Source organism: Brachionichthys hirsutus, chromosome 16 (genome assembly GCF_040956055.1).
Source record: "Brachionichthys hirsutus isolate HB-005 chromosome 16, CSIRO-AGI_Bhir_v1, whole genome shotgun sequence".
NCBI classification, from domain to species: Eukaryota; Metazoa; Chordata; class Actinopteri; order Lophiiformes; family Brachionichthyidae; genus Brachionichthys; species Brachionichthys hirsutus.
This window is the reverse complement of record NC_090912.1, coordinates 11873957-11889049: the sequence shown is the minus strand read 5'-3', so window position 1 is coordinate 11889049 and position 15093 is coordinate 11873957. Positions and strand designations below refer to the sequence as shown.

The 15093-nt window shown below is 46.0% G+C and overlaps 1 pseudogene; it reads right to left on the bottom strand.

Annotated features, from left to right (window-relative positions):
* Positions 1-2906: 2906 nt before the first annotated feature.
* LOC137906054 (retinoic acid receptor alpha-B-like) lies at positions 2907-7595 on the bottom strand (annotated as a pseudogene).
* Between the last annotated feature and the right edge of the window lie 7498 nt (positions 7596-15093).

Sequence of the window (15093 nt, the reverse complement as noted above, 5' to 3'; positions counted from 1 at the left end):
CACGCACACACACATGACACTCAACAGCACACACACACACACCCCGACACTAAACAACACACACACACAAACACAATTTGACGAGCGCAGCTATTGCCTTACAATTTTTAGACTACAGTAGTATCTATTCCATGCATCTTACAATGCGGTGCGCCTTATTGTGTGGAAAATACAGTACCCATTGGCTGCATTGCATGCTAAAAATGGCAGAGATGAAGATTATGAGGTTCTCCTTGGGAGTAACCAGGTTGGACAGGATTAGGAATGAGACAATAAGAGGGACAGTGAAGGTTAGATGTGTTGGAGACAAGGTCAGAGAGACCAGACTTTGATGGTTTGGACATGTCCAGAGGAGAGACAGGGACTATATCGGTAGAAGGATGCTGAGGATGGAACTGCCAGGGAACAGGGAGAAGGTTGGGTTGCTGTGGAGACCCCTCACAGGACAAGCTGAAAGTACACCAGTATACCCTGTAAGACTTTATAAATGTGTTTTATTGAGTTTGTTGTGAAACTGAGATACTGAAACTTTGTACTGTGAAAAAAAAGAAAGTTGTTTATACAAAAATTTGCTAAATCTACAAGTCTGGACTTGGATGTCAAAGGGTTTAAATGTCTATGTAAACCACATGTGTCAAACCTGTCCAGTGGGGGGCCGAGACACTCCAGGTTTTCTTTCCAACCATCTCTCCAGCAGCTGATCTCACTAATGAGTTCCTTCTCTCAAATCGGAGGTGTTGATAATTACAATCACCTGCTTTAGTAGCCGGCTGGAAGGAAAACCTGGAGTGTCTCGGCCCTCCACTGGACGGGTTTGACACCCCTGATGTAAACCAAAGAGTACAGACATCAAACCAGATGAAGAAAATCAAATTTATTTTATAAACTCCCTGTATTTTATACTTGCACGGGTTCCATCACGTTTTTAAAGAACAACACTGAGCGATTTCTATCTGGCAGCGTATGTTATGGTGAGGCAGTGGCAAAGACCATCTTAGAAATAAAATGCCAGCATGTGTATTTTGGGAATGTTGCTTCGGCAGCACCAATCAGCTCTGTGATTCTTACCATACGTCCTCTGATATTATGCATATTCCGCAGGACATTTCTGTTTGTTTGTTTGTAAACACACCTTTTCAAAGGCGCATCATTATGGAGAAGATTTCATTCCGTTCCCATCAACACATATGGCAGCCTACATCAGGTGCAAAACCCAAAACGCTGAATTACTAATGAACTACAATGCAACTAAGAAAACAACAGCAGGCGGTTGCAGCTGCTTACAAACCGGTTGCCACATCAGATCAGTGATCAGTGACATATTCAATTATTGGTCGATTTGCTGTAATCCAGCCACGGGGGGGAGGGGTTGTTGCCCAATTGAGCCACTTGGGGGCAGTGTTACACACGTCTAGGTTTGGTTCAAAGTGACCAACAACAGGAAGTTTCAAAAATGAACGGTTCCTGTTTCATTTTGTTGACCTTTGCACCCTTTGGGCTGCCGTAGCTGCAGCTGCACAACAAATCTAACTCATGAATAATGTAAAGTCTCCAATCACGTTTACATTTCATCCAGTGAAGAACAGATTGCAGGGGTCGGGAACCTTTTTGACTAAAAGAGCCATGAAAGCAAAATATTTGGACATTTATTTCAGTGAGAGCCATATAATATATTTTAAACGTGAATTCAACTAAATGTCAGTATAAGCGGTAAGCAGGTAATAAACTAGTATAATAAGCCTCTGAACGTTACGGACTAACGTGAGCGGAGCCCAGAAAGCAGAGAACAGAGACGGTGCGATGGTTGAACTGATCATTTACACCTGGAGCTGCACACAGGACGAGGTACGGCTGGAGCCCAACGTAATAATACACAGCCGAGAGAAAACCAAAAAGCAAGTGTTGCCCTCCTGAAGCAAACGCAGGGCCCCGTCTTTTTCACACATTTATTCCAAAAGAAGGTCCCAGGTAAGAATACATTAAAATAGTAGTAATCTGGAATTAAGGTGGAGCCAAACAAAGTCCACTCTTGCCACTGTGCACACAGCTGGCCACGCCCACCCCTAATGGCGGGATGACGGCCTACTTTTAAAGTGGCAGCCCAGGCTCAGGGCGGAACCGTGACAGCGTGCTTCCGCTCTTTGATTTTTCACAATAAAATGCAACACAAGCTCTACTAACAGACGGCGACTGTCTGGTGCCGCAAAGAAAACGGAACATAAGATCCAGACACAAGTGAACAAGTTACTTACAACAAAAAACACGACACATGACCTGGGCGCGGAAACCAGCTGGGGTCAACACGGGCAAGGCGAGTAAAAAAAAAAAAAAGAGAAAAATTGATTTTTTTTTTTATCTGAGCGCGAGCCATATGCGATCATCAAAAGAGCCATAGGTTCCCGACCCCTGGATTAAAGGGTCATTTTTCTCCCCAGATGTTTCTTTACAGCTCTAAGGAAATGCAGTATATACATATGTACAGTTAGGAAAATAACTTCATCTATTATTCTATCTCATTCACATCCTCCACGCCCCGTTTTTTGTACAATATATTACGTGATTACTTATATGGAATCTAGCTCATCTACATCCATGTTTCTTCATAATCATTCAATTCACATTTGAGGCATTTTTAAATGACATCAATTGTCAAATTATCTTCATTGCATTTAATGTATAGAACCCTGGTGCCCTCCAAGCATGGAGTAGCTGCTTTCATTCAACCTCACACTAGCTCCATGCATCACTGCTCTAACGAGGTTCATACAACAAGGTTTTACTTAAGGTCACCAGTAACCTCGAGTTCATGGCTTCACACATTCAGGTTTTTGTACGTTTAGTCTGCCCTGTGGATCATCTGCTTGCAGTACCAGCCCATGTAGCGAGATGGCAGTGTGTCCAGAGCTTCAAGTAGAGGACGGGTAGCAGAGTGTGGTAACTTATTTGGCAGAAGGACTTGGGTGACAGTTTCCAAATTCAGCTTCTTCCTCTTTTCTGCCTCTTCCCCTCCCCTTTCCTCCTCCTCCAGCACTGTGGCCCTCAAGTCCCTCAGAGTTCTCCAGCATCTCCTGAATGAGAGGAGGCATTGAACCGGGTATCTCCATCTTCAGCGTGATCACTCGCTCTGCTCCTGTCAGAAAGAGGCACATCAACACACATTGACAGCCTGCGTTCTCCATCAGGTGTGTGTGTGTGTGTGTGTGTGTCTTACCCTTCACACTGATGCTCCTGAGGTCAGTAATCTTCATCAGTATCTTGGGAAACATGCAGGGCTTATCAGGCCTTCTCCTCCTCACGTAGATCTATGGAAGATAGGCATCTATACATTTTCTGTTCTATTCCCATCCCGTTTTGAACACTGTTCTGCTTGTTTGCAAATTAATACAGAAATAACATTAATGATTGTGATTTTATAGGATCACTTTTAAAGTGTTTTGTTCGCTGCTCAATAAAACTGCAAGGACAAATGAGAGGAATCTATTTACGGTTCCTAATTCTGCAACATGTAAAGCACCTTCATTGTCATGATGTAAAGTATTAGCACGCTTTAGTTAGAGCAAAGCAGCTGTAAATTGATTTATATATAGCTATTATGTTGTATTGCCATAAAGCTCAATAAACTATAAACAATTACAGAGATCAGGAGCTCATTTCTTTTTTTGAAATGACCTACCAACTGAGCTCAGTTATTGCTGCAGACTAAACTGAGCTCAGTTGGTAGAGCGGGTCATCCAGTGAGTCGGTGGTTCAAATCCCAGCTCTGACTGTCCGCATATCAAAGTGTCCTTGGGCAAGACGCTGAACCCCAAATTGCTCCCAGTGGGTCTGGCAGCACCTTGCATGGCAGCAGTCGCCCACTGGAGTGTGAATGTGTGTGTGTGTGTGAATGGGTGAATGTGAGGCCTCATGTAAAGCGCTTTGAGCACCAGAGAGGTGCAAAGAGCGCTATATAAGTGCAGTCCATTTACCATACATTTATAATCTGACTCAGTGTGCTTCGATCACAGCTTTTCTTTTCAAAAGAAACTGTGCTCGACAATAATTAGATTTCAAACCTTCAGGGCTTCAACAATGGGCTCTTGAAGAATATCCACCTTCTCTGACTCCTCCAGGTCCTGACGGTCTGCACAAAGAAACTTAATCAAACCCCCCTCCCAACGCAAGAAAACTGCACAGGCACAGGCTCTGTTGATCAGCTTGTTCCCCAGAGCATGAACCAGGTGCAGTACCTCCACAGAGAAGGCAGATGGCGCTGAGTAAGCCCGTCTCTGCATCGTCCATCTCCAGCGGGAGCAGCTGGTTGGCGAAGGAGAACACCAGATCGGTGAGAGGGCCGAATCCAGCATTGTGCATCTGGGTGCGGTTCAGGGTCAGGCCGTCGGAGAAGGTCATGGTGTCCTGGTCTGGTGTGTAACGGGTGCAGATCCTAAGAATCTAAGTAAGGAGGAAGCGGCAAAAATAAAGGACACGAGATGAAAAGTGCATCTTCACAGCAGGTGGGTCTTTGTCGCGGGTGATTTAATCCTTGCGAGTCGTGTGAACCTCACCAGGATGTCGAGGCAGGCAGCTTTGAGCAGGGTGATCTGGTCAGCGATGGTGAGCGTCGTGAAACCGGGCAGCTGCTTGGCGAACTCTACCGTCTTAATGATGCACTTAGTGGACAACTCGCTGAACTTGTCCCACAGACTGACGTCTAGAGAGACGCGGTGCTCGGAGCTGTTGCTCTGTGAGGTAGAGGACCAGCTTCAGTTTCCAGCACTGACAACACGTGCACATTCATTTGGCAGACTAACACATTCGCGGGATGAGTGTGCACCGTTGTGTATTTTCCCAGCTGACAGAGGGAGGGGAATGTGTCCTGATGCGCTCGCCGAATTCGTTCAATCATCTCTTCAGTGTCTGCTGACAGGACGTAGATCTCTGCCTCGCCTTGCTTCTTATCCTCCTTCTTCTTCTTCATTCTATCATTTCGCACCACTGGAAGAAGACATGAGCTTTTAGCTTTAGCTGTGGAATTAAGCGTCATACATTTTCACTCAGGGAAATAGAAGCTGTGTGATTCCCAAAGGTCTGCGTTTTCTGGTGAAGCCTCGGAGAGTCATTGCATGTCTAAACAGAATCTTTGAATCGCCAATTAATAGACACCAAATCGATAAGGTCATTCACTTATTGCGGCTGAAGGAGCAACACCATGCCTCATGTGAGATTTCAAGTCTGCTGTAACATGAACGCGAACATTAGCCTTGGAGGAAAAAATAATCCAGCGGCTCTCCTCTGCTTTTAAGTCCTGAATAAAACGTGCCGATTGATCAGCACACCCAAACGAATCTGCAAAGGATTTTTGAGCTTGCCGCTATAAACCAATCACATTACTGGATAATCTATACTAACCAAAAGCCAACATTTCTTCTCCAGGCGTCAGGAGGGATAAATCAGAATTCAAGAAAGACATAATTACCTTTATTCTGCAGAGGTGTTCATTGAAATTAACCCGTGTTAAAAGTCAATTTTCTTGAAAGTGTCCAAGTCCAACTAAAGGTCAAGGGGGGGGGGATCCTAAAGTTCACCTTCAGGATCAGCACTGGACAGAACCATAAATAGCCGGCTACTTATGGAGCTGTCCAGTGCTGATCCTGATCCATATGTAGCCGGCTACCTATGGAGCTGTCCAGTGCTGATCCTGATCCATATGTAGCCGGCTACCTATGGAGCTGTCCAGTGCTGATCCTGATCCACATGTAGCCGGCTACCTATGGAGCTGTCCAGTGCTGATCCTGATCCACATGTAGCCGGCTACCTATGGAGCTGTCCAGTGCTGATCCTGATCCACATGTAGCCGGCTACCTATGGAGCTGTCCAGTGCTGATCCTGATCCATATGTAGCCGGCTACCTATGGAGCTGTCCAGTGCTGATCCTGATCCATATGTAGCCGGGGTCAACATGTCAGCACATGCTGGAAAAAACTAAAAAGGTTCAAATAACTTTCAATAGTCACCTCCAGCAGATTATCGATTTCCTGACTGCAGCATGTTGCTATTGTTGTTGCCATGTTGCTGAATTTTTCCGTTTGATCAGTTCACTACTTAAGTTACAAACATTGCATATGCAATTGTATAGTTGTAAAAATATATTGATAGATTATTGCTGTTATTATAACATAAATCCTTTCAATTAATTACATCGATCAATAATCAAACTTATTCAAGTAAATAATATTAAATAATAAATAAAGAAAAATATCATCCACCACAAGTTATGGCATTAACTTTGTTCAAAACTCTTTTGTCACAGTTGAGAGGAGCAGAACTGCAGAACAACCAACAAATGTGGGCTGTTAAGAACATGTGACAGATGCAGCATTTTACAAAAACAAATGTCTGCACACAGCTACCGGGGGCCACAAAAAATGACTTGGAGGGCCACATTTGGCCCCCGGGCCTTGAGTTTGACACATGTGACCTAGGCGATGCTCTGATACAGCCTCGTGTGATGTCATCAGGGTGACGGGGGTTTTGTTCAGAGTGCTCCTATTAAAATAGAGCCTGAATTACAAACCCAAAACCGCATTCGTGCTTGAAACAGAAGTTCAAGTTTGACCATTTCATATGTAATTCTGTCAGTTAAACTGAAGTGCAAAAATGAATCTCTTAAAGCCAGAGTTTTAATGATGGAATAAATAGCTTTTTGCTGGTCATGTGAAGGATGTTATGAGTGAGACGGAGCACCAGAGGACAACAAGCAACAAGGTCAAAGTGTGACGGCAGCCAAAGGCCGGCACCCGTCTGCTTGAAGTAAATGGAATCCAACAGAGTGTCACAATGACCAGAACCCGATGGTTTACTATATTTCTTTTAAATCACCCTCAGAGGTTCATTCTCTTCCAGCTGAACAACAGACGGCCTGCTCAACTGTACTCACGCTCCTTGGACATGCCAACCTCGAGGCATTTCTGCAGCCGACAGGACTGACAACGGTTCCTCGTCACCTTGTTTATGACGCAGACTTTGTCTCTGTGACACGTGTACGCCATGTTCTTCTGGATGCTCCTCCGGAAGAAACCCTGACCGACAAATGGAACCAATGACTGAGGCACAGAAGCAGCGCAAACATTTCTATTCACCCTTTTTTTCAAATCTACAATGAAAACAGGGAACCGTGGAACCAAAAACTGCAATATCAACAGGATCACTAGTGCACACTGGTGGTGGTCCTATCTTTACTGAGTAGATGGGCGACAGTTTGACCATCAGCACAAATCTAATATATAGATATCAAAGTCAGTGCGTGTGTGTGTGTGAGTGTGTGTGGATTAATAGATTTAAAGATGCTTGTAGATCGCACAGGAATGTGCAAAGGTCGTGACCCCTTTGTCAGTCTTTGTTTGTGTCAGGGCGATGGGGGTGGGGAGTGTAGTGCTAGTGGAAGTTACCTTACAGCCCTCACAGGCGCTGACCCCATAGTGGTATCCTGAAGACTTGTCCTGACACACAAAGCAGGGTTTGTAGACGCGGGGCTGGGGAGGAGGCGAGGGAGGGCTGGGGACGAGCAGGTCCTCTCCTGAACTCGAGCTTTCAGTCTCTATCGCTGCAGGAGGAGGAGACAGAGGCATCTATATTTAGGCATTTGGAAGATGTTAATATCGCTACTGTGTGTTTGAGCTTTAACACAATTTCCCTTTTAACTGTGACCACCTCCTGCTGGCAAAGTGCCAGACTGGAGCGTTTCCTGCTGCAGGGATCCTCCATGGATGTCAAATTGCCGATAGAGACCAGATAGATCAATAAATGTTGGGCAGACAAACAATGGCCGACAGTCAGAACGGGGAGCCCTCCAACATTGTAACATCATGACTGGCTCACAAATCAGAAATGCAGCGACTCGACCAAAGGATCACGAAATTGGCAACATGACCCGATAACGTAATAAGCGGTTAGAAAATGAATGAATGAATGAATAATCTCTCTCTCTTCCCTGTAGTCTTGTGCTCTCTCTCCCTCTGTTTGTCCCTCTCTCTCTTTCAGGTCCTTCTGTCCGTGGTGCTGCAGAACCTGGACCTGTGTCCCTGTCAGAGTTATTGTTGTATTTTCATTGTCTCATTGTAGAGTTTTTAAGATGGAGGAGGCCACGAGAGTTTCTCTAGGTAGAGATCCCTTTGTCGCTAGTTTCATCGAAGGGGGTAGGGATCCATGTAAATGCCTGAGAACCACCCACTTTCACCGTGTTAATAAAAGGACCGCGAGGTCCCGGTGGAGGGGTTTCTTGGTCGCAGCCGCTGGGCGAGCAGGGTCCTCCTTACCGGTAAAGTATCGAAGCTTGTCTGCCCGATTCATTTTGTGTGCGTTTAATTATTTCTTACACAGTGTGTCAGGGAAAAACCCCGACAGTTCCTCAACACTGATGTCCATATCGCTAGCATTATCATTCTGCCTGTTAAAGGGAAGTTTTTCCTTGCCTCGTCTCCAAAGTTGTTGCACTTGTGGGTCTGGTTGGGTATGAGAGGAAGCTGTAGAGTTTTTAACGGGGTTGTTTAATACAATCCTAGAGGAAGAAGATGCCAGAGGAACGGAGGAGAAGAGTTCTGGTGCCCATTTTCAAGAAGAAGGGAGACAAACAGAGTTGCAGAAACTATAGAGGGATAAAGCTGATACGATGAAGTTATGGAAAAGTTGATTGAGGATAGACTAAGGACAGAAGTAAGTATTTCTGAGCAGTAGTATGGCTTTATGCTGAGGAAGAGTACCACAGTGCAATGTTAGCATTGAGGCTAGCAATGGAGAAGTACAGGGAAGGTCAGAAGGAGCTGCATTGTGTCTTTGTAGATCTAGAGAAAGCCTAGGACAGGGTGCCCAGAGAGGAACTGTGGTACTGCATGAGGTAATGTAGTCCTGCATGAGGTACTGTGGTACTGCATGAGGACGTCTGGAGTGGCAGAGAAGTATCTCAGAGTAGTTCAGGACATGTAGGACAGTTGTACAACAGCAGTGAAGTATGCAGTAGGAGTAACAGGGGAGTTTAGTGTAGAGGTGGGATGCACCAGGGATCAGCTCTGAGCCCCTTTTTGTTGCCATGGTGACGGATAGACTAACAGATGAGGTGAGACAGGAAGCTCCTCTGAATATGATGTTTGCAGATGACATTGTGATCTGCAGGTAGAGGAGAATCTAGAGAAGTGGAGGTCTGCTCTAGAAAAGAGAGGAATGAAGGTGAGCAGGAGTAAAACAGAGTACATGTGTGTACATGAGAAGGTCCCAGGGGGGACAGTGAAGCTACAAGGAATAGACGTAAAGAAGGGAGAGGACTTCAGGTACCTCGGGTCAACAGAGCAGAGTGATGGAGAGAATGTGGAAAGGAGGTGAAGAATCGTGTGCAGGCAGGCTGGAACGGGGGGAGGAAAGTATCAGGTGTGCTCTGTGATAGGACGAAGGGACAGGTCTACGAGACAGTGGTGAGGACAGCCATGATGGACGGCTTAGAGACAGTGTCTCTGAGGAGAAGACAGGAGGCAGAGCTAGAAGTGGAGGAGATGAAGATGCTGAGGTTCTCCTTGGGAGTGACCAGGTTGGACAGGATTATAAATGAGACAATAAGAGAGACAGTGAAGGTTAGACGTTTTGGAGACAAGGTCAGAGAAACCAGACTTTGATGGTTTGGACATGTCCAGAGGAGAGACAGGGACTATATCGGTAGAAGGATGCTGAGGATGGAACTGCCAGGGAACAGGACTAGAGGACGACCCAGGAGAAGAGACATGGACGTAGTGAGGGAGGACATGAGAGTGGCTGGTGTTGGGGAGGACGATGCAAAGGACAAGGTGAAGTGGAGAAGGTTGGGTTGCTGTGGCAACCCTTGATGGGACAAGAAGAAAGAGAGAGAGGGAGAGAGCGAGAACACATGTAACGGACAATCTCCTGCAATATGGCTTCAAGGGAAACTGTGGACAATATCCGGCCTGACCAGAGACACAGACTGGCGTTGATTCGTGAAAAGTGCCTTCTTACTCCTCTCCTCTCATTCCTCTCCTCTCATTCCACTCCCCTCCCTTCCCCCTGCTTTCAAAGTCATACCAGACATTCCATATAGGGGAGACTCAGCTCCCCTCTACTCGTCTGCTCTGTTTACAGAGAGAGACAGAGATGCGATCCTCCTCCTCATTCATCACACCATCCCTCAGTCCTTCATTCTCCTCTCTTCTACTTCTGCTAACAGTTGCCTTCAGCACTGTTTGGTCACTTTTAGAATTCTCCCTCTGCCTCTTTGTCGCCTTCTGTTTCCAAATCTTCCTCTTTTCACATGTGTTTTTAGACCTCTTCCTATGACGTCCCACTTCTGCAAAGGACCAACACAGAAAAATACATTTTCGGCAAATTCAGACATTAAGAAACGGGTAGGATTTAAAAAATATCAGAATTCTTAAAGACTAAAATTATACCACGCATTCAAAATAAATTTCTGCAACTTCTTAAATCCTTCTGTCATGTGGAACATCCCCACATCTGACCCCTGCTCTGGCATCACAATCAAACGACAGTTGAAGCCTGGTAGTTTTAGCAATCCCTCCACTTTTCCTGTTGCACCGCCCGTTGTTCACCCTTATGGATCTAAATATCCCTACATCTCCTACACATCTAAATGTTCAGCTTTCAAGAACCTGTAGAACATTTTCCGTCAGCCTCAGCTGTCTGGTGAATAAGAAACAATTACATTCAGTTACGTCCACTTCTTAGTGCAGTTCTATTTCTCGGGCATTTGTGGCTTTTTATGGCCAACCGTGTGTAGCTTATCAGCCTTCAATCAGCAGGCATTTCCTCTGCCTCTGCTATCACCGTCAGGATCTCCTCTCAAACCTTTCCCAAGGTAAAAGGGAAGGTCAGAATTATAGTCATTACCCGAACCAGGAATGCACAATCGAATGCAACTGCAGCAGAATGTCCACCAAATGTGAGACTGTAGCTGTTTGCAAAAACACATTCTGAACAAAAAGACAAGTAAGTTCATAAAAGCTGAGCATCACATTAAACGCAACTTTATTTACCTGCATTAAAACTGGGCAAAGCGTTTACTCTGGGCTACGACAAGGTGAAAGTATGAACTGTATTTGCTGCTTGACAGGACAATCTGTCCTCAGCTCTGTTTGGAGAAAGGAAGCCTCCAGTGTTAATGTTACTTGTTCAAATGGCAGGCAGGCCCTTCTTTATGCCAACAAAAGGTTCCTGAACACAACGATTGAATTCCTCCTGGACATTTAACATGTTTACCTAATTATACAACGCCTCGGGATCCCCCCGGAAGAGCTAGAAGAAGTGGCCGGGGAGAGGGAAGTCTGGGCTTCCCTGCTTGGGCTGCTGCCCCCGCGACCCGGCCCCGGATAAAGCGGATGAAGATGGATGGATGGAAATTATTAAGCAAGCACATTTCACCAGATTCTTCTTTATGTGTTTAAATTCTTCTCATGTAGGGAATTTACGTATTTAGATGGGATTCCACAAAGTAATTACACGCCGACACCACTAGGAACGCACTACACTCAGTTTGTTATTGTAATGACTGATTTCAATTGAACGCATCACAACAGTGATGTCACACAACACAGATAAACATGGGCTTAGATTGGCTGGGGCGGGACCCCCACCTGGAGGGGGCCGGACTCATGGACATTGAAAGACACGGACGCGGAGGGCGGCCCTTTGTTCGGACCTGAGACTCACACACGGAGCAGGATCGAACCTCAGCGCTGATATCTGAACCAACTTGTATTGATCTGCATATTATATAAATATCTTAATCATGACCCAAATCCTCTTTATTGACCACGCACCCACACGGAGAAGAAGAACCGGGGAGGGTTAAGGAAAACCCTAACACTCATATTCTCTCATATGAGACTGAAATGACATTCTGCTTTAACTATGTGTTTGTATCTTTGGCAGGAACATTTCTTTCAGGTTTACCATGTGATACTAATGTTTGTCTATTTATAGAGGGTTCCGTCCTTTCCCATAATGCTTTGCGGGTGGACATCTTGAAAGGCAGTGTTTACAGGGACATATGCGATCGCTAATCATAACACGCGTCATTTTTCCCAAGAACTGGACATTAACGTTTCGTTGTATTCTGTGACATGGACCAGTATTCCAGGCTTTTACCGATCCTTCAAAGATTTTACTCTTTGAAGGACTTGACAGCTACGGTCGTTTAGTTCAATGACTGCGAAGTCAAGTTAAAAAAAAAGAAACCCAACGATTTACCTGCTCCATGCAACCATCAAAGTTAGTCAGAGTTTGCCCTTGTCACAATGCCGGTGTTTGACTCCGGCAGTCGACTGGTCAGCGAGACGAGTCAAAACTACCTGCTGCAACTTTCATTTACCTTTAAAGGGGCCATGTTTCGACACTCATTTGGTGAGTTTGGGTCATTATCAACCCAAAAACAGTAAAATAAACCATCTAGTCAATCCTGCGTAGTTAGTGTAGGTCTGTAAGCAAGTAAAGAAACACTTCTGGAAGAAATCTAATTTACTGTGACGTTAACAGTACGAAAATGTGCACATGCATGCACATTCATTACGTACATGCAATGAACTTAGGGTGCTTTCACACTGCCACTGTTTGCTCCCTTTTAATCTGACCAGAGTTCCTCTCTTCAGATAATCCGCTCCATTTGGGCTGGTGTGAAAGCTCATCCGGACTCTGGAGAGCATTAAAAAAGTCCGTCTGAAAACGAGGGTCTTGGTTCGCTTGCAAGAGAACCCTGCTCCGTTCCGTCAGCAGTGTGAAAGCTCACCGGAGCAAACGCAGGATCAGCTGTCCGTAGTGACGCTACGCGGTGCGTCTCCGGAAGAGGAAGTACAGCGAGTACTCCAAGCTGCTCTGCAGGGAAAGCTCAGTTACCGAAATATGTACCGCTGTGTGTACATTTCATTAACTAAATATGCGTTATAATACTTTCATCTTTTGTTCAGAACCAGCTACTATCACCGGTAACTGACACGACTTCTCCCCGCAGCTCCACGGCGCTTTAACACAGTCCAGCGTGAGCGTAGAAACTGGACGGTGATTGGATCAATGCTGGGCTTTGTCCCTCCCATCAGTGTCTCTGGGGCACGATGATTGGATGATCTGTCTGAGGCAGAATCCATCTTTGATTGACAGTGAAATAAGCGAATCAGCATTTTCCACGTTTTTCATTCGGTTGTTGTGAACTGATCCGGAGACTTTACGGATCAGCGACTTTGTCTTTGTTAAAAACCACTGGCGTCGTTGTTGTGTAACATTTATGATGTAGGCCAGAACAAAATGAGCTTCCCCTCCTTGAATGAGCAGCAGCCTTAACTGGCGCACTCCAAACCAAAAACAAACATGGGAGAGGGCGGGACTTCCCCTTCTACTTTGTCCAATAGATGAGCTCCCCTTTTAGCCATGTGACGCTGCTCCGAAAGTTCGCTTTGCGAAGAAATCACAGTGTGAAAGCAGACCTTTCAACTAATTATAAATGCAACAATTTACTCTCAAGGGAACCGAGTCCTCTTGGTGCAGTGTGAAAACAACCTTAGTTTCGGTTTCAGAGGTGATTCTGGAAGAGACAGAAATGAGGGACGCTGTCCTGCAGCATCTGTTTGAGACAGAAAAGAGGGACGCTGTCCTGCAGCATCTGTTGGGGACAGAAAAGAGGGACCCTGCCTTGCAGCATCTGTTTGAGACAGAAATGAGGGACGCTGTCCTGCAGCATCTGTTTGAGACAGAAATGAGGGACGCTGTCCTGCAGCATCTGTTTGAGACAGAAATGAGGGACGCTGTCCTGCAGCATCTGTTTGAGACAGAAATGAGGGACGCTGTCCTGCAGCATCTGTTTGAGACAGAAATGAGGGACGCTGTCCTGCAGCATCTGTTTGAGACAGGAATGAGGGACGCTGTCCTGCAGCATCTGTTGGGGACAGAAAAGAGGGACGCTGTCCTGCAGCATCTGTTTGAGACAGAAATGAGGGACGCTGTCCTGCAGCATCTGTTTGAGACAGACATGAGGGACGCTGTCCTGCAGCATCTGTTTGAGACAGACATGAGGGACGCTGTCCTGCAGCATCTGTTTGAGACAGAAATGAGGGACGCTGTCCTGCAGCATCTGTTTGAGACAGAAATGAGGGACCCTGTCCTGCAGCATCTGTTTGAGACAGACATGAGGGACGCTGTCCTGCAGCATCTGCTTGAGACAGAAATGAGGGACGCTGTCCTGCAGCATCTGTTTGCTATTTTGACCAAAGACTGTCACAGATATTTCATATAAATATCTGGGAACTGCGTTAACTTCTGGACAAATTGTAGAACGTGGGACCTTTAAGAGGGTGTTGGTTTTTGAAAGGTCGACAGAACACAGAATCTGAGCCACTGACTCTCATGTGGTACGAACCTGCCAAGGCGAGCAGTGGATCTGAGCTCCCCAAAAATATCTGACAACAAACCCATCATCACTCGCAAGAAGAGGTGTGGAGCCTTTTATTCCTTTGAATCGACCCAATTTACTAGAGGGGGGGGGGTGAAATGTCTGCGAGACTTTCCACACAGCTATCACCGCTCTCCATACCAAACACTGACACTCAGGTCAAGCCTGGTCGGTATACCCTCACATTCCCAGACAAGCTGCTACTCTGTGTGTGTGTGTGTGTGTGTGCGTGTGTGCGTGCGTGCGTGCGTGTAGGTGTGTGTGTGTCCAACAGACGAAGAGGGAGGTCATTCAGTGCCAGAAAGTGATGACTGGGCAGCTGAGACAGGAAAGAAAGAGGCAGATAGAAGGAGAAATAGAGGGGGGGAGATGGAGGTCACTTCCCAATTGTCAATGAGTCACCGCTCTGGAACACACACACACACACACACATGACCACAAGCTCCCAGCCTGTATGGCCTTTGACCTTTGAGCCCATTCGATGCCATTCATTCTCGTCACACAGCCTGGACATACGAGCACCCCCCCCTTTAGCTGCTGCGGGTCCCAGCCTTCCTCTCCAGCTGACCAGAGTCCACTTTGCTCTTTCTCTTAACTGAAATGTGCAAAGGCCATGTCACAGTGACATCATCGCATCAGGATTCGCGTCTCAGTCTGAC